Raw genomic sequence first — 25,053 nt, 5'->3', positions numbered from 1 at the left:
ATCCTCTCACCTTAGATTTTTGGAGGCTTGTTGACTGGTCAGGATATGGTTACCAATTGGAGACGATTGACATGGGCTTAGTTGAGCACCCATTTCTGCAGGCACTCTGCGCATCCTCTCCGGTAGGCCTTTCATAAGAGGAAGACAATTTGGAACTTGAGCAATGATTCAACCAGTAACTAAACAGTTTAGAGCTTGTTGACCCCATATATGTTTTAATAGATTCAGGTTCATTCTAGCCACTACGTCTGTGTTTTACCTGCCTTTCTATGACTTCCTTTGGTAATCTTGTCTATGCCTTGAAGTGTTCCACCCAGTGGTCGACTTCAAGTGAGAATATTTTAAATCAAGGACAGCTGCAGGTAGATGCCCATACTATGGCTCCGTCCTGGGGTATGAGTGAAAAGTCTCTGTTGAAAGGACTCTTAGGTTTCTTGCACCTCATATTTTCTAATATCTTTTCTAGACTGCTTATGGAGATGTTGAGCATCATAAATTATGGCAAAATACTATGGGGCCTAATCATAAACTGCATTTTGTAGTATTTTACATTTTAAATCGTGCTACCATAGTACTATTCACATACCTCAAAATGCTATTCACAAATCTACATGACAGACCTCTGTTGCATAACTTTTCTATGCAGAAAACTCTGCCCTTAGTTCAGAGATCTCTGCAAACATACACCTGCTCTTTAATAGGAAATGTTGGAGAGATGGAAGAATGGCTAAAAAATGGAGTATGCTTACTCCAAAATAGGAGGGTTTTAGTTAGAGGTAACGAGGGGTTTAGGGATGGACAAAAACCCATCCACAAAGTAAGCCCATTGTATTTACAAAACTGCACTCCTAAAGTTACACAGTCAAAACGTACCAAAAACAGCCATAAATGTACTCCAGCACAAACCTGGAGTGAACCAGCAACACACAGGGCTAACCGCTGGTATTGCAACACAATCCCACAGAAAATAATTGAGGTAAGAACTGAAAAGAACACCCTATGCTGGTAAAATAAATAAATAATTAATTTATTTCAACTGTTTACAACATATATGTAAATGTGATTTATTGTTAAAGATATATTAGGTTTTATATAAATACAAATAAATATTAATGCTGTTCATTAAAAAATAATGTATTTAAGTAAATGTTGTACTTAGCTTTTAGTAACTTTTACTTTAGAGCAGTTTAATTTAAACTCCACCCTCTACTTATGTTTTATTGATATGTTACGGTATATAGACCAGATATTCAACCTGTGCCTTAACTTATTCATTTATGTGTTTCACACTTATGCCTTATACTGTAACTTTGCTGTGCACATTTAGACAACATAATCTAGTGGAGTGGAGTGGGCAGATAACACACATATTTACATGTATTGCATATTCGTGTTATAATGATGACAGTTTGCTTTCTTAAGGTTCATAGCGTTATATCGTGCTTCCTTTTTGATTCACGAGCTAATGTAGCTTGCCACTTGGCCTTAGACGATACCAAATACCCAAAAGTAGACATTTACTAAAAAATGTAAGATTTGGGCCCATATTTAGAGGAAAATTATGGAGCATGACGCTGCGCCAAAACTATCAGCGCCGCACTCCGTAATTTTCACAATGCAGGGATGCGCCATATTTAATTGAATACAGCACACCCCTGTCCTGTCCCCTGCGCTGATGCTAAATGTAGCCGCCAGTGCCAAAGCAGGCATCCTTGCACCATTGTGCAAGGATGTCTGAGTTGAGGGGTTTGATTGTTTATGTGTGGGAAGATGTCCCTTCTGGCACATAAACAATCACTAATGGCCGATTTGGTACTTCTGGGAGTGCTGCAGAATGCAGCACACACAGAAGTGCCAAAGCATCATTTTCAAATGAAGGGACACCTTCCTACGTCTAAACAATAATTTCTGGCATTTTTATCTTTCTATGCGTGCTGCAGAATGCAGCAGATATAGAAAAGCAAAAATCGAGGAGGAACAAAATTATTCCTCCTCGTTCTGCCTTGCTAACGCTACCCCTGGGGTGGTGTTAGATTTTGGCACTGCCTCAGGTTTACAAAAACTTGTAAATCTGAGGCAGTATCAAAATGCAATGGGTGTTGCTGCAGCACGCCCACGGCAACAATCATTGCACCCACCTTCCACTCAAAGGGCTGCGTGTGAAGGAGTAATATTTACAGGGTGGCGTTAAGCCACAAAACATGGCTTAACACCACCTTGTAAATATGGCACAGGGCATAGCGCCACCAGAGCATCACGAAAAGTGACGCTTCGGTGGAGCTAGGGGCTCTCATAAATATGCCCCTAAATTTACACATGCAGATTTACCAGCGTATTCATGTATCTTTGTTATTAGGTCTCAATGTGTTTACACAGAAGTTAATAATTTACACACATATTACGTAGCACAGGCTTAGGCCTGCCTTTATGCATGCATTACTAATGCATATGTTTCACCTTTTCCCAAGAGGATATTTGATATATACCTGGAAATATCCTTTGTAATTAAGGCACAGTTAAATATAAAAGTTAGAATTGTTTGGATCATCTACCAGCTACCTTCATGATTGTGATTCCTTTTTCTACTAAGAACGGGTAACCTAGGCATCTAAACCTTAATACTCATTCTGGACTTTGCCACTATTGTGGATGGAAATTGACAAAGGCGTGGGAAGGACAGAATCGCAGGCAAACTTCCGTCTTCCCATCTTTTCACATGTAACTAACTTATTCATTTTGCAACACACATCCTACAAATTCAGATGAACTCTAGTGAGGAAATGTGCCTACCATGAAAATTATGTGCTTCATTTACGAGACCCTAGCGACACACTGCGCCACTGGAGCATAATTTATTTTTATCTTCCGGTGGCGCAGTGTGCCAACCCGTATTTGAAAGGCCATGCAAAGCTACCCGGCATGGCTTTTCATGGTCTTGTAAATATGGACCCCCTTCACGAATAACACTGCGTGAAAAGGGTGTTCCATGGGTGTTGCTTGGGGTGTTCCCACACAACACCCATAGAACCTGAAGGAATCTGATGCATTCACAGATTTACAAGTCAGGGAATGTGTCAGATTCCGACACCACCTCACGGGTGGCAAAAGAATGACACCAAGGGGAAAAATATCTTTATTTCTCCTCATTTTGTTCTCTTTCTATGTGTGCTGCAGCACACATAGAAATAGGAAAACACCTTTTGTGATTGTTTTTTGTGCAGGAAGGTGTCCCTTCCTAAACAACAACAATCATCCCTACAATGCAGGCACCCTTGCACCAAGTAACAGTTACAATATTTCACTGTGCTATTTTTGGCACTATTTATCAGGTGTTAAAATGACACACCCGCAGTAACCCATGGGCCTCCTTGCACTTTAGTGCACTAGCGTCAAACTTTTGATGCCTGTACAGCTAAGCATAACAAATTCTGAGACTATTGGCCTAACGACCACCATGGTGCGCCGCATCATAAATACAGCACTAGCATTGTCCCGTTAGGTGCCAGTAAAGGGTAGGGGCATAAGAAAAGTGACGCACATTTATGATGCGCCACTTTCTTGTAAATATGCCACTGAAGATCCTCCCGGTCATAGAAAAGCGAAGAGAGACTTTCGCCTTTGAGAGCAAATACAACTATCCATTTTACATTTAATGTTCTCATTGAAGCACTAGTGGCAAAAAAATATCCATGTTTCAGTATATTTGTTCCTAAATGTTCACAGTCTCGCTTAATTTCTCAGTGCTAGTCCTGCTGTTGGAGGGTAATAATATATTTCAGTACTTAATTACTCTCGAGATCACTGATGGGCACACCGTAGGTAGTTGATAATAAAACTCTTTGCAATGACTGACCTCCAGTGGTCTTTTGGAGTATTTTATGTCCACTTTAAGAACAGTTTTGGAGCTGTTGTTATTAACTTTTTCACTTCTGTGGAACCCCACTGAAACAATAGTGGATAACCCGGGACACAGGCCTAATAGTTGGATGATATGAATCTAAATACAGAAATAAGTACACATCAAACAAATAACTACACAATGAAGAAATAATATATTTACTTCACAAACAAAATATGCAAAAATTAAAGTTTTAATGGGAAGGTTGAAGCATTTGAAATTGTAGTTTGATTCCTAAACGATTAACCAATCTACTGTGTCCTAACATGTTTTGCCTTTTTTGCGAACAATGCATGCACTTATTTTGTGATTGCATACCAGTCCTCTAGTCGCCCACACAAGACTCCCTTTGCTGTACTTGTGCTGCTTCCATGATTCAAGGTCTGGATACCAACTTAGGGCCATATTTAAGAAAAGGTACGCCTCAGCCATGATGCATCACTTTTCTTGCGCCCCCCCTATCAGGCACCTAACGTCACCGTTTTTATAATATGACGAACCATAGCAGTCTTTACAACAATAACGCCTACATTTTTTATGCTTTTGTGGCGCTTTGCTACAAAACATCAAAACTTTGACGCTAGTGCAGCAAAGTTCAAGGAGGCCTAATGATTATTGCGGGAGCATCATTTAACTGCCTGCTCTGAGCAGGTGTTAAAAATGCCTCAAAAAATGGAGCGGTGAAATCTTTTACATTTCACTCTGCCATTTTTGCGGACCTCCTCGCACTGGATCGCTCCTTTGCACACATTTTGTGTGGCGCTGGCATAATGTGGCACAAGGGGTTACAAAGTGGCAGAAAAGCCACACTAGCACCGCCTTAGCGTAAAACAAATTACGCTATGGAGGTGCTAAGGTGGCACTAGGATATGCCCCTTAATTTTTAGCCTCCAGTTTCAATTTCCCTCACATGCAAAGAGATTTTTAAAGTGTTAAGTTTTCTATTTTGTTTTACTATGTATGTAGAATGTATTAATATACTAATATTGCTTAATTTTCTGAACGGTCATGGATATCATAAGAAATACTATTTTAGAAATCAAAGTGCCAAATTTCCCAAGGTCTTTCATCACGGCACTCTGTGGAACTGTGTACATGTTATTTACAAAGTAGCATTTTGGCTGATTTGAGCTGTTTTCACATCTTTCCTGGCGGGAGGTCTGTATTGCGTTTATATTGTAAGCACGGTGGGTGTTACTATGCAAATCTATAGCACATCCAACTCAATGAGATTTACTAATTTCAAGCAGACCCACGCAGTGTAACACAAAGGTCATATTGCATGAAAAATTCTGTTTGGTACATGTCGTTGTAGAAACCATTCAAAAACACCTCTATATGTAGAAGTATTACACAGTTCATCACACATTGATCTGCAGCCATGGAAATGCTAATTCTGCACTACAAGTAATGTCTGTGACCACGCAAACTTCAAAGAAGAAAAAGGAAGTGGAAGATCTTTCGGCAGAGCATGACACTGATAAACTAAAAGGGAAAAAAAGTGACAAAGAACTTCAATTGTTAATAACTGTAAGGGCTAAACAACTCATTCTGCAACTGCATCACCTAAGTTAAAGCAGGAGTCAAAGTCATAGGAGACACTAATGACAAGATATAATAATCTTTTGCATCAAGCAACCGAGCAGAATCCTGTCAGTGCTATTTACTAATTAATGCTGTGTCCGATTTGAGTCAGGTTTCACACTTTGCTTGGCATAAGGCATGTTTTGCATCCCGCTGTGCATTTTTTTTTTATAAATTAGGGGGCATATATGCAAGAAATGATGCATATTGCATTGTGGCCTCAATGCATCAAAAATACTTGCAATGTGCAGAAATCTGATATGGCACCAAATTTACAATACAGGGTACCATGGAACAAGGAACCAAGGTGTGTCAGAAATTCTGAGCAAATCAGCCCTAAAAGTGGCGCATCACTGAAGTTGGCCTCACAAATGACTCAACCTAAGCAATGTGTCAAAATTCAGTGGAGCTGCATCAGTTTTGACTGATTCAAGTAGCCTGATGTCTTAGGACCAATGTGAAGGACTGTAAAAGGGTGGAATAGCACCTTTTAAAATCTCACACTGGTCGTGGATGAAGTGTGAGAAGTATGGCTATGTGTCACTTTACAGTGGGCATAGGCTACTTATGTGTATGTGGATACCTGAGTATGTGTGACATAGTGAGTGACAGTGTTATGTGAGTGAATACAAGTATATGGTGAAATGTTATGTGGAAATACATCTATTACCTGCCTTATGTTTGTACTTAGCTGTTGTCCTTTGGATTACACAGACCTGGACTTGGGGATGCCTTTCTCCATGAAGAAGTGACAAACCTGGTGTGTTCCTTGAAAACAATACACAGCTTCACATAGCCTTGTTGTAGAGGGTGATGAAATTATGGGCGCCATGGTCCCAGCTTGGTCAAGGGGTCCTACAACATGATTGTCATTGGTGTGGATCTACTACTAGTAGAGGGGATCTGAAGTAAGGGCATACTCTAGAGTGTAAAGTGACTTCAGCTAGACAGATTCCTATTGAAAAGCCACTTCATCAGTTCCTGCGCTTGGGTTGAGAAATGTTAACACATTCCATGCTAAAAGTAACGCACCTCAAAGATGCATCATACAGTGGAAAACTTCTAAATATCATTGTGCCAGTCCCAAGTGAGTTTTTGCGAAGGAACGCCTACTCTACATACATTATAAACTGCGTGGCACAGCCTTTTCCAGCGCAGGTATTTTTTGATGCGGCCCATTAACAGTTGACATATTGGGCCAAATGCATTGTTTTGTAAATATGGGGCAACATGGATCAGAGAATGCACTGCCGATACATTAAAAAAAGGATGAGACGGCAGCGCAAGATCCTTGCAAATATGCCCCTAGGTCTCTAGTTGGCAGAGGTGCACCCTGTCTGAGTAGGGACTAAAATCCTAGTCAGGGTAAGTCAGTTACACTCCCTAAATTAACCTGTGCTCACTGACTGGTAGCTTGGCACAGAGCAGAAAGGCTTATCCTAAGAGGCAATGTATGAAGTATTAGTGCAATACTTAAGTACAGTAACACAATGAAAGACACCACAAAAAGACTCCAGTTTAAAAAAACAGAGAATATTTATCTGAATAAAACAACTCCAAACCGACAAAAATCCAATAATTGGAAGTCAAAATATACATTTTTAAAGATTAAATGTGAAATCAGTGCTTAGAAGTCAGTAGCGGTCAAAAGGTTACCTAAGGTCATGAGGGACCAGTGTAAATTCAAAATTCAGGCCAACCGCAAAGGCTACCTACAGAACCCATGCAAGGTCTGCTGAAACAGTACCTTTATTGGAGTAAAGAGTTGATGGCATGATGTACTGGTTTTTGCAGAAATCAGCTACAAAACCAACTTCTGAGGCTCAAGACTGGAGGGGGTGCGTCAGGCAAAGGTAGATCTCACTAATGGCAGAGTCCAGCAGCACCAAAAGAGTTGCAGGCAGTCTTTGATGTCCCTGAGACTGCAGAGAACAAGGGGCAAGCCAACAAGCCCTTGGAGACTCTTGGGATTGCAAATCTACTCCTTCTCACAGTATGCAAGAAGCAGCAGGCCAACATAGCACAGCAAGTAGCAAAGTGGCAGTTCCTCCTACAGCACAGCACACAGCAAGCAATGGGCCAACACAGCAATGAAGTTGCAGAGTGGTAGTCCCTCCTGACAGCACAGCATTCCTTCCTCCTGGCAGAGTGTCTTTGGTTCCAGTAGAGATCTGATTTTCGGAACTTTGGAGGCCTGGACTTATACCCAAATGGGCCTTAAAAGTGGGGTGAGACTTTAAAGAGGCCTTTGAAGATCACAAGGTCCCTGCGCTTTCTTCGCTGGCTCCAGACACTCTACGGGGGGCTATCCAGCCTTTTGTGTGGGGGAGAGGCAGAGCCCTCTTCATGTGTAAGTGAGGCAATGCTAAGCTCCACTCCCCATCAAGCCAGTTAATGGACTATTACGGCCCATTAAGTCACACTTAAGCTCCCATTGTGTGTGGCTGTCTAGAGTGAATGCGCAAACCCATCTGTCACCAACCATAGACCTGTATTCATAAAAAGACAGAGGCACAGAATGATTAAAGTAAGAAAATGCTAACTTTGTAAAAGTGGCATTTTCAGACTTACAATTTAAAGTCCGACTTCACCATAAGTTGTGGTTTTAAATTGTGAGCCCAGAGACACTAAACTCAAAATTTCTATTTTTTCCCAATTGGAAGTTACACCTAAAGGCTGCTTCAAGGTAACCCCAATGTTAACCTATGGGAGAGCTAGTTTTGCAGTAGTGAAAAACTATTGTAATAGTTTTTCACTACCAGGACATGTTAAGCTTAAAAGTACATCTCCAACTTTTTAAATACATGGCACCCTGCTCTTGGGGCTAACAAGGGCCTACCTTAGGAGTGACCATTATGTAATAAAAAAGGTTTGGGCCTTTTAAGTGGGTCACTTGTCAGGTTGAAATGGCAGTTTAAAACAGCACACACAGACTGTAGTGGTAGGCTTGAGACATGTTTAAAAGGCTACTGTAGTGGGTGGCACACTGAGCACAGTAGATCCACTAGTAGATTTTAATTCACAAGCCATGTGCACATACAGTGCACTTTACTAGGAACTTACAAATAAATTAAATGTGCAGATTGTGGAAAAGCCAAGGTTACCATGTTGAGAGTACAGAGCACCTGCACTTTCGCACTAGTCAGCAGTGGTTAAGTGCCCAGAATCCTACAACTAAGTAAAATGAGTTCAGCAAAGAGGAAAGGGCCATTTCCAACAAAATGTTTATAATGTATACAAGGTGAGTGTGACCCACACATCCATCATAAAACCAACACAATACGATTTACTATTTACACAGGTCCACACACATTAACAAAGGTCAAGTTGCATGACAACCTTATCCATGGTCCAATTTGGCACAAACTGGAGCACAAGCACTACTATATATAAAGAAGCGCTTGCAGTGAGGAGGAGGCAGGAGCCCTTTAAAAACTGAATCGCGCTCCCCAGTGAGGAGGAGGCAGCGGCCCGTGTTGTCAGGGCAGGAGCCCTTTAAAAACTGAATCGCGCTCCCGCTACCACAGGAAGCGCTTGCAGCAAGGAGGAGGCGGCGTCCCGTGTTGTCAGGGCAGGAGCCCTTTAAAAACTGAATCGCGCTCCCCAGTGAGGAGGAGGCGGCGTCCCGTGTTGTCAGGGCAGGAGCCCTTTAAAACTGAATTGTGCTCCCGCTACCGCGGGAAGCGCTTGCAGTGAGGAGGAGGCGGCGTCCCATTTTGTCAGGGCAGGAACCCTTTAAAAACTGAATCGCGCACCCCAGTGGGGAGGAGGCGGCGTCCCGTGTTGTCAGGGCAGGAGCCCTTTAAAACTGAATCGCGCTCCCTCTACCGCGGGCGGGGCCCTGGCGAAGCCCGGGCCAAGGGCGGGCCCGTCTTGCGCCGGTCATCGCCCGTAAGAGGCTGGGCTGGGCCACCCCTCTTTCATCTCCAGTGGGGGGTGACTATATCCACTAATATTTGGAGTATAATTCTGAGTTATTTTTGATTTTTTTAAATAGTTTTAATTTCTTATTTATTAGTCTGTTTTGTCTGTTGTTTTGTTGCTGAAACTTTAAAAAAATGGGCAGGAAAAGAGGCCCGATAACTGGTCCTTTGGGGGGTGGTGGTGGTGGTAGTAGACAGGGAAATGGCACTACCACCACATTGGATTCCTTCCTTGCAAGAGCTGTCGGGGTTGTAACAAAGGAAATTGATTTGGCAGAGAGTAGGTTATCTATGGAACTGGAGGACTGGCGTCAGGCTCCAATAGATAATGGTCCCCGTGAGGTCGTGGATGTGGAGGTGGCTTATCCGGGGGGGGGACCAAGGTACTGTTATGGCTGCTGCTGAGCCTGCTCAGACTGAGCCAACAGAGACATTAGAGGGTTCTGGTGGCCAAGGCCCCTCCAGAAGAAGCAAAAGACTTTTATTATACTCTCCCCCAGCCTGCTCCATGGATAAATGTAGCCCTCCCCCCAGGAAAAAAAAGGTCTTAAAGAAATTGATGCCCAAAACGAAAACACCTCTCTTGGGAATCCCTAAGGACAGGAGTAGTGACCCTGCATCTTGCCAGCATCTGGGTTGTGATGTTACCATTTTATTGTCAAAACTTCGCGAAATGATCCAGGAGATTGTATCCCCCGTTGTGGCAAAACTATCGGCCATAGAAAAAGCTGTTTCTCTGATATCTGTGCAAGGTAGTCAAGGGAGGCACTGTGTAGGTGGATATGTGGCCACGACCAGGCAATCCCATCCCAGTGAGGAGTTGTTCCTGCCGGAGGAGCTGCGGGGTCGCTGGGGCCTCTGGGGAAAATATCTCAGTTATCGTATAATCCTGGAAATCCTGGAAATTCTGGGGGGCAGGGCGCTCGTGTTGAGATTGCTCCGGCTGCACCGACTCCTCTGCCAAGGGTAGATAGGACTGCCAACAGGCCTAGTTGTTGTAGGCAGCCTGATCCTGATTCTGTGGCAGCTGCGGGGGTCGGCCAAAAGCTAGTTGGGAACAAAGATTTTAATCCATCAACGACCAGGCCTTCATTGGCCCGTCTGGATCTCCCCCCAGCTTGTGGTGGTGTTGACGAATGTACCTGCTCTTGCTCCTGGGTGTAGGAGGCTGGGCTGGCTTGTAGTGGGTACCAAGAGGTACTTACACCTTGCACCAGACCCAGGTATCCCTTATTAGTGTAGAGGGGTGTCTAGCAGCTTAGGCTGATAGAAAAGGTAGCTTAGCAGAGCAGCTTAGGGTGAACTAGGAGACGAGTGAAGCTCCTACAGTACCACTAGTGTCATATGCACAATATCATAAGAAAACACAATACACAGGTATACTAAAAATAAAGGTACTTTATTTTTATGACAATATGCCAAAGTATCTCAGTGAGTACCCTCAGTATGAGGATAGCAAATATACACAAGATATATGTACACAATACCAAAATATGCAGTAATAGCAATAGAAAACAGTGCAAACAATGTATAGGCACAATAGAATGCAATGGGGGCACATAGGGATAGGGGCAACACAAACCATATGCTCTAGAAGTGGAATGCGAACCACGAATGGACCCCAAACCTATGTGACCTTGTAGAGGGTCGCTGGGACTGTAAGGAAACAGTGAGGGTTAGAAAAATAGCCCACCCCAAGACCCTGAAAAGTGGGTGCAAAGTGCACCTAAGTTCCCCAAAGAGCACAGAAGTCATGATAGGGGAATTCTGCAAGGAAGACCAACACCAGCAATGCAACAACGATGGATTTCCTGACGAGAGTACTTGTGGAACAAGGGGACCAAGTCCAAGAGTCACGATCAAGTTGGGAGTGGGCAGATGCCCAGGAAATGCCAGCAGTGGGTGCAAAGAAGCTGCCACCAGATGGTAGAAGCTGTGGATTCTGCAAGAACGACAAGGGCTAGAAACTTCCCCTTTGGAGGATGGATGTCCCACGTCGTGAAGAGTTGTGCAGAGGTGTTTCCGTGCAGAAAGACTGCAAGCAAGCCTTGCTAGCTGCAAGGGTTGCGGTTAGGGTTTTTGGATGCTGCTGTGGCCCAGGAGGGAACAGGATGTCGCCAATTGCGTGAGGAGACAGAGGGGGCGTCCAGCAAGACAAAGAGCCCACTCAGAAGCAAGCAGCACCCGCAGAAGTGCCAGAACAGGCACTACAAAGTGGAGTGAACTGGAGCTCACCCGAAGTCACAAAAGAGAGTCCCACGACGCCGGAGGACAACTCAGGAGGTCGTGCACTGCAGGTTAGAGTGCCGGGAACCAAGGCTTGGCTGTGCACAAAGGAAATCCTGGAAGAGTGCACAGGAGCCAGAGTAGCTGCAAAACACGCGGTTCCCAGCAATGCAGTCTAGCGTGGGGAGGCAAGGACTTACCTCCACCAAACTTGGACTGAAGAGTCACTGGACTGTGGGAGTCACTTGGACAGAGTTGCTGAGTTCAAGGAACCTCGCTCGTCGTGCTGAGAGGAGACCCAGAGGACCAGTGATGCAGTTCTTTGGTGCCTGCGGCTGCAGGGGGAAGATTCCGTCGACCCACGGGAGATTTCTTCGGAGCTTCTAGTACAGAGAGGAGGCAGACTACCCCCACAGCATGCACCACCAGGAAAACATTCGAGAAGGTGGCAGGATCAGCGTTACAAGGTCGCAGTAGTCGTCTTTGCTACTTTGTTGCAGTTTTGCAGGCTTCCAGCGTGGTCAGCAGTTGATTCCTTGGCAGAAGGTGAAGAGAGAGATGCAGAGGAACTCTGATGAGCTCTTGCATTCGTTATCTAAGGAATTCCCCAAAGCAGAGACCCTAAATAGCCAGAAAAGGAGGTTTGGCTACTTAGGAGAGAGGATAGGCTAGCAACACCTGAAGGAGCCTATCAGAAGGAGTCTCTGACGTCACCTGCTGGCACTGGCCACTCAGAGCAGTCCAGTGTGCCAGCAGCACCTCTGTTTCCAAGATGGTAGAGGTCTGAAGCACACTGGAGGAGCTCTGGGCACCTCCCAGGGGAGGTGCAGGTCAGGGGAGTGGTCACTCCCCTTTCCTTTGTCCAGTTTCGCGCCAGAGCAGGGCTGGGGATCCCTGAACCGGTGTAGACTGGCTTATGCAGAGATGGGCACCATCTGTGCCCATCAAAGTATTTCCAGAGGCTGGGGGAGGCTACTCCTCCCCAGCCCTGACACCTTTTTCCAAAGGGAGAGGGTGTAACACCCTCTCTCTGAGGAAGTCCTTTGTTCTGCCTTCCTGGGCCAAGCCTGGCTGGACCCCAGGAGGGCAGAAACCTGTCTGAGGGATTGGCAGCAGCAGCAGCTGAAGTGAAACCCCGGGAAAGGTAGTTTGGCAGTACCCAGGTCTGAGCTAGAGACTCGGGGGATCATGGAATTGTCTCCCCAATGCCAGAATGGCATTGGGGTAACAATTCCATGATCTTAGACATGTTACATAGCCATGTTGACGCTATACATATGTCGTGACATATGTATAGTGTACACGTGTAATGGTGTCCCCGCACTCACAAAGTCTGGGGAATTTGCCCTGAACAATGTGGGAGCACCTTGGCTAGTGCCAGGGTGCCCACACACTAAGTAACTTAGCACCCAACCTTTACCAGGTAAAGGTTAGACATATAGGTGACTTATAAGTTACTTAAGTGCAGTGGTAAATGGCTGTGAAATAACGTGGACGTTATTTCACTCAGGCTGCACTGGCAGGCCTGTGTAAGAATTGTCAGATCTCCCTATGGGTGGCACAAGAAATGCTGCAGCCCATAGGGATCTCCTGGAACCCCAATACCCTGGGTACCTCAGTACCATATACTAGGGAATTATAAGGGTGTTCCAGTATGCCAATGTAAATTGGTGAAATTGGTCACTAGCCTGTTAGTGACAATTTGGAAAGAAATGAGAGAGCATAACCACTGAGGTTCTGGATAGCAGAGCCTCAGTGAGACAGTTAGTCATAACACAGGTAACACATACAGGGCACACTTATGAGCACTGGGGCTCTGGCTGGCAGGGTCCCAGTGACACATAACTAAAACAACATATATACAGTGAAATATGGGGGTAACATGCCAGGCAAGATGGTACTTTCCTACACTGGGGCAACCGAGTCTACAGCCCAACTCATAAATAAGGCTGGATATTGGCTGAGTAAGAACTGTGATTTTTCATGTAAGGATTTCAAGGGTATTCTGTTTGCCAGAAGAATTGGCTGGGTTGGGCCCAAAAATAAGGTGGGGAATGAAGATTGTATTATCATAAACGTTAGATATCCTGTCCTGACTCAAAGGCTCCTCTCTACGTATCATCCTGCTGTCTTTAGAGCTGGTACAATAGGTGTGGTCCCTCTGGGTTATTTTTATGACCACATGCGACTGAGTGCTGGGGTGTCTCTTGGCTTTGGTAGGAATCCCCCCCGGGTCAAAATAGCCTGCAGGCAACTAGCAGAAGAACTGTTACCAATAGTAATTTATCCTTGGAAGTGGTGGACTGACTATGCGCCGAGACCCTGGCTATACGGGAAGAGGTGCCCCCACAGTGTAATCTAATTTCATGGAATATTGCTGCCTATGATGCTAAATTATCTGATCAGGCGTGGATTAGGTGTGTGGCTAACTATGATGTCATCATGCTTCAGGAAACCTGGTCAGATGGGTTGTCTGTGTGGGACGGGTATGACAGATTTGCAATTCCAGCTGTGCAGTCTCTTGGTGGCCGTTCGAAAGGTGGCCTGGTTACCCTAATTCGCCTCTCTAAGATAGTGGGTGCTTTTCAGATTAACTGCAACCACCAAGGTATATTACTGGTACGGGTTATTTTTTCCAATAACTTTAATATTTTGCTGGTAAACTTCTATAATGCTGTATGGGCTGTGGGGTGCCAAATTGGGGCCCTGTTCTCCGTTCTTCAGGTTTTGAAATATAGAATGGAGGAGGTGGGGCTAGAATTCTGTGCTATTGTCTCTGGAGATTTTAATGCTTAATTGGGAAGGCTCAGTACTGCGATTAATCCCTTTACCTGGGGCTGCGAGGATTATTTAGAGGATGGTCTGCAGGACTCCAGAGGCAGGGTTCTAATTAAGGAACTCAGGAAGATGGGCCTTCTGAATTTCTGTGATATTGAAGCAGTAGGCACTCACCAACTCCCAACCTATGTGGGAAGAGGATTTGGATCCACTATTGATTATATTTTTGTGTCTCCACCTATGAAAGACCTGGTGATTGGGGGTGAGGTGCTAGGGGAGTGTTTCAGTGATCATAATCCCCTTATAGTGTCCTTTAAACTCCCTGGGGCTCTACGTAAATTAGGACGAGGTAGGCCTGTAGCAGTGGAGATAAAGGACCAGGGTAGGCGGCTTGGGTGGAAGCAAGTGGATCCCCACAAACTTGTAGGAAGGGTGGTGGGGGAAAATTTACATTTATTTATGGATACACTCTTGACAGAGGCCCCTAATCCCAAGGCTGTTATGGATGCAATAACAGTAGTCAATGCAGCAGTGAGAGACTGCCTTTTTTCAATAGGCAGCCACCCCAGAAAACGTAAATGTGGTTGGTATGATAAGGTTTGCTATGATGCAAGGGCAAACCTGAAGATGGCCTCTAAGAAACATCCTAGAGATTGGGTCCTCATAAATGAAGCTAGAATGAAGTATAAAAGGGTCCTAGGGGTAGCAAGCTAAAACAAAAAGATAAAGCCTGGGAAGAGCTACAGCGTGCCATAGCTCTGAAGGATCCTGGTTTGTTCTGGAAGGTGGTGAATAGAGGTTCCTTTGGAACAGAAACATCTGAGGGCCTTGGCTGTAACATCGCCCCGGAGGCCTGGGTAACTCACTTTTGTAGAATTTTTGAGGGTACTCCCCTAAGAAATAACTGGGAGAATGAGTATGATATGGCTCCCAATCTAGCAATTAGGTTTTCGCTCCAGGAGGTTATGGGTAGTAAAGCTCCGGGCCCGGATTCGATCCCTATGGACTTGTATAAAGCTAACCCTCAGTTATGGGCACCTATTCTCTTAAATGTGCTCAATGCAGCAGTCACTGTGGGCATTCCTGCTTCTTGGAGACTGGCATGTACTGTCCCAGTGTTTAAAAAGGGCGATCAAAATGATCCTAAGTCTTATCGCCCTATTTCTCTCCTGGACTCTTCCGCGAAAATTTTGGGATGGATTATTTTAAGGCATCTGGAGGCCTGGATGATAGGAAATGATATTTTAAGCCAGGACCAGTATGGTTTTAGGGAAGGCCTCGGTACGCGAGAACAATGTCTCAACCTACTGATGATGATTGGTAAATACACGCAGGCCAGGAAAGGTACCCTCTATCTTGCTTTTATGGACCTCAGTTGTGCCTTTGATAAGGTGAACCGGTCCATTTTATGGGAGAGGTTAAATCAGTTAGGGTTGGATCCTAATATTGTAGAGCTGCTCCGATATCTCCATTCTGGGACGATTGCAAATGTGAGGGTGGTGCCTAATGGGGAATGCTCAGAGGCTTTTAATCTTTCAAGCGGTGTTGGTCAGGGGTGTGTTTTGGCTCCTACTTTTTTCCTCCTATATACAAATGGACTGTCTGATTTTTTGATGGATCATTATAGGGATGTCCCAAAGGTGAATGGTATTGATATACCTGTGTTGATGTACGCGGATGATGCAGTCCTTATGGCCTGCACTATGAATGGCCTCCGGGAAATAGTTAGAGCTTATGTCTTCTTTATGTCAGCTTTGGGATTAGAGGTCAATTTTAAGATATCACATTTTATGGTTTGTGGAAGACCCCTAAGCAGGGTGGGGGAGCTAAGGGTGGAGGACCAAATTATCAGCAGGGTCCATGAGTTTCCATACTTAGGAGTCATTTTTGATGAGAAAGGATCTTGGAAACCCTGTATTGCCAGAAGGGGTGTGCTTTTTCATGCAACAGTTGGTGCGACTTTTGACTTTGCTGTAAGGGTAGGTAGTAAACCTATCAAGCCTTTGCTTGAAATCTATAAGCGGAAATGCCTCCCTGTCCTGCTGTATGGTGTGGCACTTTAGGGATATAGGGATACCCGGGCTCTTATGGTGGAAGAAAATCGGTTCTGTAGAAGGCTTTTGGGAGTTGGACAAAACATCCCTGGTTTTTGCCTTCATCTGGAACTGGATCTTGAGTTTGTGCAGGGCACCATCCAGTTGGCTCCCCTTCTCCTATGGGTTTCAATCTGGAGTAATGAACATGCCACTCTTAACAGGGATATCTTAAGGGATTGTTTGGCTTACGATAATGCAAAGAATATTCCCTGGTTGACGCACATAAGGAAGATGGCTCATGATCTGGGGCGGCCTGAATTGTTTGACTACCCTGAGGGCCTGACTAGTTGTGATAAGAAATGGGCTAAGGACAATTTTTTGAGAATCCAGGAGACCATGAGGGAGGGGGAGGCCTTAGGGAAAAAAATGATCAGGGATTTTATCATGTTGAAGATGTGGGTGGGTCCTGAGCGCTATCTCTTAGAGATAAAGGATGTGAGGGAAAGGTCTCTTATAACTCGATTCCGCTTGGGGATCATTAGAAGTAATTTGTGTTTCCCGCTAGGTCAGTATGGGGAAAAATCTATTAGACCTTGTCCCTGTGATGGGGTGTCCCAACAGACCCCGTCCCATTTTACATTGTTTTGTGTTTTTTATGCACCGTTTAGAACTCGATTTCTATTACCTCTCCTAAGGCCCAAGGGTTTCGTGCAATATCGTCCTGCTTTTATGTGGTTGCAAATGGCCTCAGATGTATTGGTGTGGAAGGGCCTGGGATCATTCCTGAAGGGAGTTATCACTTAGCGCAAAAATGTAGAGTTTTTAGAACGATGTCTTCTTTTTTTTATTTTTTTTTATTGTTTTCTATGTATAAGGTTTTATATGTTTATATTTTGATGAGTGTTTTTACTAAATATTGTTTTATTGTTATATTAACAACTGTATTTTATTTGCTGTAATGTATGAATTTTTTCATACCGAATAAAAGTCTGTCTGTCTATATATAAAGACATTATATAACTCAACATACATTCTTTGTCAGTCACAAAAATTTGAATTCTGCACCACAGGCAGTGTCTGTAGCAAAGCAAATTACAAAGAAGTGAAAGAGAGGAGAGGATCTTTTGTCAGAGGGTCTCACCAATTGAAGAAAGGGAGCATGATGCCATCCAATCTCAGAGATTTAATTTAGAAAGCATTATGACCCTATTGGCAGTACTATTGCTACTTGGCTCTGGATCTTTCCAAGGTACTTGTGCCATGATGTCTGGCATTTGTCAGAGTGCCCTGTCTTCTTTGTTGAAAATTGTGCTGGATGCCTTTATTGGCATTAATTCACAATATCTGAATTTCACTGAAACAACTCTGCAAGAAATTCAGGTCACAAAAGGCTTTTATCATATTGCTCTTTTCCCAGATATGCTGAGAGCTAGAAAATGTACTTTTGTATAATTAGTGCCACCTGCAACAACTGTGCGCATGCACAGATTCCTCGAACATTCTTATCCGGGTAATGTGCATGCAACTGTGGATGGTAATTGCTGTTTTGTGAATGTTTTTGAGAAAGATCCTGAAAGTGCCTGTGACTCTTTTATAGTTAGGAACATGACAATTAATAACTGGATTAAAGTGGTTACTATGAAAATTCACTGTTAGTAATGTTACTTATTTTCTATACAACTTAACAATTATTTTTGCATAGTACAATTTAATGTTAAATTTAGTTTTTCTTGTTTCATTTTAAATTTTGTATTGTTGAAATTTTTACTGATATCCTTAAGTTGTTCCTAATATTTTATTATTGGTATTTTTCTATATAATTGTTCGATAGTTTTAAAATGGAATATTTGTTGATTGATGAGAACCTGAATGCCCAGACAATTAGGATGGCTGGATTGTATTAATATAAGACCAAGTACTCTGTAAATGTTGAATTTAGTATTGTTAGAAATGGGGTTTTTGGTTGGCAGTCAGGTTACCCTCTGTCCAAGCAAGAACCCTCACTCTAGTCAGGGTAAGTCACACACAATCCAAATTATCCTGTGTCCACCCTCTGGTAGCTTGGCACGAGTAGTCAGGCTTAACTTAGAAGGCAATGTGTAAAGTATTTGTACAATAAATAATACAATAACACAATATAGCACCACAAAAATACACCACACAGTGTTTAGGAAAATACATAATATTTATCTGGATATTTGTAGGTCAAAATGATAAAAGATGCAATATGAATTTGTAAAGATATCACTGAAAAGTGATATAAAGTGTCTTAAGTCTTTAAAAAGCAAACAAAGTCTCTTTCAAGCACAAAGTACCTGGTTTGGAGTGGAAAATCTCTGCAGAGGGCCGCAGAGGAGGAGATGCATGGAAAAATGGTGTGCGCATCAGTTTCGCCCCTTCACACACGGCCTTGCATCGTTATTTTTCACGCAGGGAAGACGTGCGTCATTTACCGGCCCGCGGACCGTCTCCTTCTATGGATCGCAGGATTACCAGATGTCCCAGGGTCTGTGTGTGGATTCCTCAGCTTGTTATCCGGCTGCGCGTCGTTCCGGGAGGCTGTGCGTGGAATTTTCTTTCTCACGGCAGGTGTTGCGTTGATTTCCTCTCTGGAATTCGGGCGGCGTTGTCCATGGGAGGCCATGCGTCGAAGTTCCGGTCGCACCGCAGGTGTCGCGTCGAGCGGCGTCTTTCTGGATCGGCGTGCAGTGAATTTCTCACCGCGGAGCAAGCTGTGTGTCGAATTTGTCGGCGCACGAGGAGTCCAAATAAAAAAGAGAAGTCTTTTTGGTCCTGAGACCAGTGAACAGGAGGCAAGCTCCATCCAAGCCCTTGGAGAGCACTTTTGCAGCCAGACAAGAGTTCAGCAAGGCAGCAGGCCAACAGCAAGGCAGCAGTCCTTTGTAGAAAGCAGACAGGTGAGTCCTTTGAGCAGCCAGGCAGTTCTACTTGGCAGGATGCAGGTTTTGGTTCAGGTTTCTTCTCCAGCAAGTGTCTGAGGTGGTAGGGCAGAGGCCCTGTTTTATACCCAAATGTGCCTTTGAAGTGGTGGAGACTTCAAAGAGTGGCTAAGAAGTGCACCAGGTCCCCTTTCAGTTCAATCCTGTCTGCCAGGGTCCCAGTAGGGGGTGTGGCAGTCCTCTGTGTGAGAGCAGGCCCTCCACCCTCCCAGCCCAGGAAGACCCATTCAAATTGCAGATGTATGCAAGTGAGGCTGAGTACCCTGTGTTTGGGGTGTGTCTGAGTGAATGCACAAGGAGCTGTCAACTAAACCCAGCCAGACGTGGATTGTAAGGCACAGAAAGATTTAAGTGCAGAGAAATGGTCACTTTGTAAAAGTGGCATTTCTAAAATAGTAATATTAAATCCAACTTCACCAGTCAGCAGGATTTTGTATTACTATTCTGCCCATACTAAATATGACCTTCCTACTCCTTTCAGATCAGCAGCTACCACTTCAACAATGTATGACGGCAGGCCCAATGTTAGCCTATGAAGGGAGTAGGCCTCACAATAGTGTAAAAATGAATTTAGGAGTTTTACACTACCAGGACATATAAACTACACAGGTACATGTCCTGCCTTGTACCCAAACAGCACTCTGCTCTAGGGGTTACCTAGGGCACACATTAGGGGTGACTTATATGTAGAAAAAGGGGAGTTTTAGGCTTGTCAAGTACTTTTAAATGCCAAGTCGAAGTGGCAGTAAAACTGCACACACAGGCCTTGCATTGGCAGGCCTGAGACAAGGTTAAGGGGCTACTTAATTGGGTGGCACAATCAGTGCTGCAGGCCCACTAGTAGCATTTAATCTACAGGCCCTAGGCACATATAGTGCACTCTACTAGGGTCTTACAAGTAAATCAAATAGCCAATAATGGATAAACCAATCAACAGTACAATTTACACAGAGAGCATATGCACTTTAGCACTGGTCAGCAGTGGTAAACTGCCCAGAGTTCAAAAGCCAACAAAAACAGGTCAGAAAAAACAGGAGGAAGGAGACAAAACGTTTGGGGATGACCCTGTCAAAAAGCCAGGTCCAACATGATTCCCACCAGCCTAAAGCCAGGGGAGAACAATCACTATCCTGATGTACTTCCCTGTTTGAGGTGATAGAACAAGGACCCAGGCCCACAACAGCAGGTGCATGTTCCCGTTCTTCGCCTTCCTGACTCCAATTTGATCCCTCTCTCCATACTCTCAGGGCCCACTAAGCCAACCCATGGGGAACCTTTCTCGTTACCTGCGGATACCATCTTTGCAGCACCTAACCTCACTCTGCTCATAGACGTATCCCAGGAGCAGGATAGTACCACCAGGACCAACACAGTGGTGTTGCACACTCTACCCCCGGGGTGTGACTCTTGTCCCCTCTCCAGGGATAACTCTGTCCACCTGGACAGCAAGCCACAGTGGCCACTGACAGACGTCAGGGATGAGAGCCAGGCCCCAGGCCTCCCAAAGCTCTCCAACCACTGTGGCTGTGGAGAGTGGGGGGCGGTAGCCCCAGGTGCTGGGCACCCATTAACCACTCTCCCTTCCACGAGGTCAGGGATGACAGCCTGAACCTGGTCCTCCCCTCTGGGGTTCTGTACCCTCCCTCCTGGAGTGGTACCCCCAGAGTACAACATGGTCAGGGTGCTTATAGAAGCAGCCCTGCACCATCCTCTCACCAGTGCAGGGCTGTTAACCTGCCACTGGTCCTCCAACCTGGAGTCTGTACCTTCAGGTTGGACTAGGGCCCGGGGTGAGGCTTCCCTCCCCCTGCCCTCCCTTCTGGGGTCCAGCACCCTCCAACTAGGAGTGGCCTCCTCAGAAGACAACATGGTAGGGGCACTGTTATCAGTAGCCCCTCCCTCCAGGTCAGGGGGGACACCCTGATCCTGGTCTTCCAGCCCAGGGTCTGTACCCTCAGACTGGATCACTGCCTGGCAAACCAGGACTTTCTGGGGGGGGGGCCACTTACCCCCCACCAGGTCAGAGTTTAACCCTTGCACCTGGCCATCCAACCCAGAGTCACCACCCTGAGGTGGAACAATTGCTTGGCACACCAGGACTTCTTGGGGGGCACACTAACCCCCCACCAGGCCAGAGTTTAACCCCTGAACCTGGTCATCCAACCCAGAGTCACCACCCTGAGGTTGAACAATTCCTTGGCACGCCAGGACTTCCTGAGGGCACGCTCACCCCCCACAAGGGACACACCGTCCCCAAGGGCTACACAAGAGTCTGGCTGGAGCAGGTCTCCTGACCTCTGCCCATCCGGCAGAGTCTGGATCTCCCTCAAACCAGAAACGGTTTCTCCTGGGTCATTCCTGGGGGACTCTGCTCTCAGAGCTGACCCCTGACTCTCCAGGACCTCCACTGGGGTCCGCAACCCCCTCTTAACCCTCTGTCTGGACTTCTGCACCCCCTCACTAGGAGTGGTACTGCCAGACACCAGAACTGGTGGGATGCTGGCTACAGTCACCCCCCCAAGTTCTTCTAACACTGCGGGCCTCCCTCAAAAGGTGGCCCTACGGTACAGGCTAGGCTTCCCTCCTGGCATTCCCTCATGGAACCCTCTAGGACCTGGGACCTACCTGGGACACTACAATCCTCTCCCACCTCACTTGGTTGGGAAACACCTAGACCACTCCCTTCAGGAGCATCCCCAAATGCCTCTTCAGACTCTCTGGTAATTACCCAGAAGTCTGCCTCCATTGTAAGTTCCCTGGGGTTAGAGAACTCACACTCCACCTGGTGTTAGCGTAGCTCTGTAAAATAACGACCAGACACATGCTCTCCAGCAATTACATCACTCTGTCCTTCACATGTATTAACCACAGTACCCTTCAACCCAACCATCCAGTGACTCAGCCTTGAAAAAGCACTCTACATCACCCTCCTCAGACTGGAGAGACAGTATCTTACTGTCCCTGACACTCAACCCATACTCTTCTGGGATGTATTCACACTCTATATCCAGGACGTCCACCAGGGGGGAACCCTTTTCCCTGTCACTCTCTTCTAGAGCCAGTAAAGTGTCCCTCCCCCCAGTAGGAATATGACTCCCTGTGCCAGTTCCCCAATCCTTCTCAGGGACCCTGTGCATTACAGGAACTACCTCATACTCTTGAACCGCCGGGGGGGTGTCAACTCCCTTCTTCAAGTTGGGCACCACATCTCTGGGCTTGTGCCCTTCTTCAGCAGTACTGGATGCAAGATTTTTGCTGCCACCATCTGAACTGGACTCAGCCCTTCCGGCTTCCAGTTTCAGCTCTTTACAGCTCAGCTCCTGAGCTGCAATCCTTTCTTTTTCCAGGGCTAAGGCTCTTGCTGCCTCAGCCCTCTCAATAAACTCATCTAGCTCTTCCACCCGCTGCTTTTGAGCTAGGAGCCATTCATCTCTCACTGGTTCTCTTTCCTCATCTGAGTAGTCCTCCTCCTCATAATCATTCTCAGGGCTATGATTTCTTTGGGTCTTTGCTGCCTGTTCCTCTGCCCATTGTGCTTCTCCCCAAGCTACATAGATATCTAGCAGTTCCATCTTAGTGGATCTCCTTGACAAAGGGAGTCCCCATTTACTGCAAAGCTCCCTCAGCTCAGCCTTAGTGAGGGATTCAACAGGTACAAGGTTTGACACATCGTAGTCTTCTGTGAAGCTGGAATCCATTCCCAATCTGGCAAGGTATCACAGGCAAAACCCCAAACCAAAATCCAAAATCAATAATATATCCAGGAGGACATCGGAGAACCAAAAGTAAAAGATGAAAAAATCAAGTTGACCTTCAACTGTGAGTAGGTAGTGAAATACTTAGCTACTGTATGTCACTGCACAAATACAATTCCTATCCTCACCGCTGATCACCAATGTTAGAAATGGGTTTTTTGGTTGGCAGTCAGGTTACCCTCTGTCCAAGCAAGAACCCTCACTCTAGTCAGGGTAAGTCACACACAATCCAGATTATCCTGTGCCCACCCTCTGGTAGCTTGGCACGAGCAGTCAGGCTTAACTTAGAAGGCAATGTGTAAAGTATTTGTGCAATAAATCATACAATAACACAATATAGCACCACAAAAATACACCACACAGTGTTTAGGAAAATATATAATATTTATCTGGATATTTGTAGGTCAAAACGATAAAAGATGCTAAATGAATTTGTAAAGATATCACTGAAAAGTGATATAAATTGTTTTAAGTCTTTAAAAAGCAAACAAAGTCTCTTTCAAGCACAAAGTACCTGGTTTGGAGTGGAAGATCTCCGCAGAGGGCCACAGAGGAGGAGATGCGTGGAAAAATCGTGTGTGCGTCGGTTTCGCCCCTTCAGACACGGACTTGCGTTGTTATTTTTCACGCAGGGAGACGTGCGTCGTCTACGGGAAGAAAAATGGTGTGTGCGTCGGTTTCGCCCCTTCACACGCGGACTTGCGTCATTATTTTTCACTCGGGGAAGACGTGTGTTGTTTTCCGGCCCGCGAACCGTCTCCTTCTATGGATCGCGGGATCACCAGATGTCCCAGGGTCTGTGCGTGGATTCCTCGCCTTGTTATCCGGCTGCGCGTCGTTCCGGGAGGCTGTGCGTGGAATTTTCTTTCTCACGGCAGGCGTCATGTCGATTTCCTCTCTGGAAGTTGGGCGGCATCGTCCATGCGAGGCCGTGCGTCGAAGTTGCAGTCGCACCGCAGGTGTCGCGTCGAGCGGCGTCTTTCTGTATCGGCGTGCAGTGAATTTCTCACCGTGGAGCAAGCGGTGCGTCAAATGTTTCGGCGCGCGAGGAGTCCAAATGAAAAAGAGAAGTCTTTTTGGTCCTGAGACTTCAGGGAACAGGAGGCAAGCTCTATCCAAGCCCTTGGAGAGCACTTTTGCAGCCAGACAAGAGTTCAGCAAGGCAGCAGGCCAACAGCAAGGCAGCAGTCCTTTGTAGAAAGCAGACAGGTGAGTCCTTTGAGCAGCCACGCAGTTCTTCTTGGCAGGATGCAGATTTTGGTTCAGGTTTCTTCTCCAGCAAGTGTCTGAGGTGGTAGGGCAGAGGCCCTGTTTTATACCCAAATGTGCCTTTGAAGTGGGGGAGACTTCAAAGAGTGGCTAAGAAGTACACCAGGTCCCCTTTCAGTTCAATCCTGTCTGCCAGGGTCCCAGTAGGGGGTGTGGCAGTCCTTTGTGTGAGAGCAGGCCCTCCACCCTCCCAGCCCAGGAAGACCCATTCAAAATGCAGATGTATGCAAGTGAGGCTGAGTACCCTGTGTTTGGGGTGTGTCTGAGTGAATGCACAAGGAGCTGTCAACTAAACCCAGCCAGACGTGGATTGTAAGGCACAGAAAGATTTAAGTGCAGAGAAATGCTCACTTTCTAAAAGTGGCATTTCTAAAATAGTAATATTAAATCCAACTTCACCAATCAGCAGGATTTTGTATTACTATTCTGGCCATACTAAATATGACCTTCCTACTCCTTTCAGATCAGCAGCTACCACTTCAACAATGTATGAGGGCAGGCCCAATGTTAGCCTATGAAGGGAGTAGGCCTCACAATAGTGTAAAAATGAATTTAGGAGTTTTACACTACAGGACATATAAACTACACAGGTACATGTCCTGCCTTTTAACCACACAGCACCCT

Source organism: Pleurodeles waltl, chromosome 11, assembly GCF_031143425.1.
Source record: "Pleurodeles waltl isolate 20211129_DDA chromosome 11, aPleWal1.hap1.20221129, whole genome shotgun sequence".
Classification (NCBI taxonomy): Eukaryota; Metazoa; Chordata; class Amphibia; order Caudata; family Salamandridae; genus Pleurodeles; species Pleurodeles waltl.
This window is presented reverse-complemented; position numbering follows the sequence as displayed.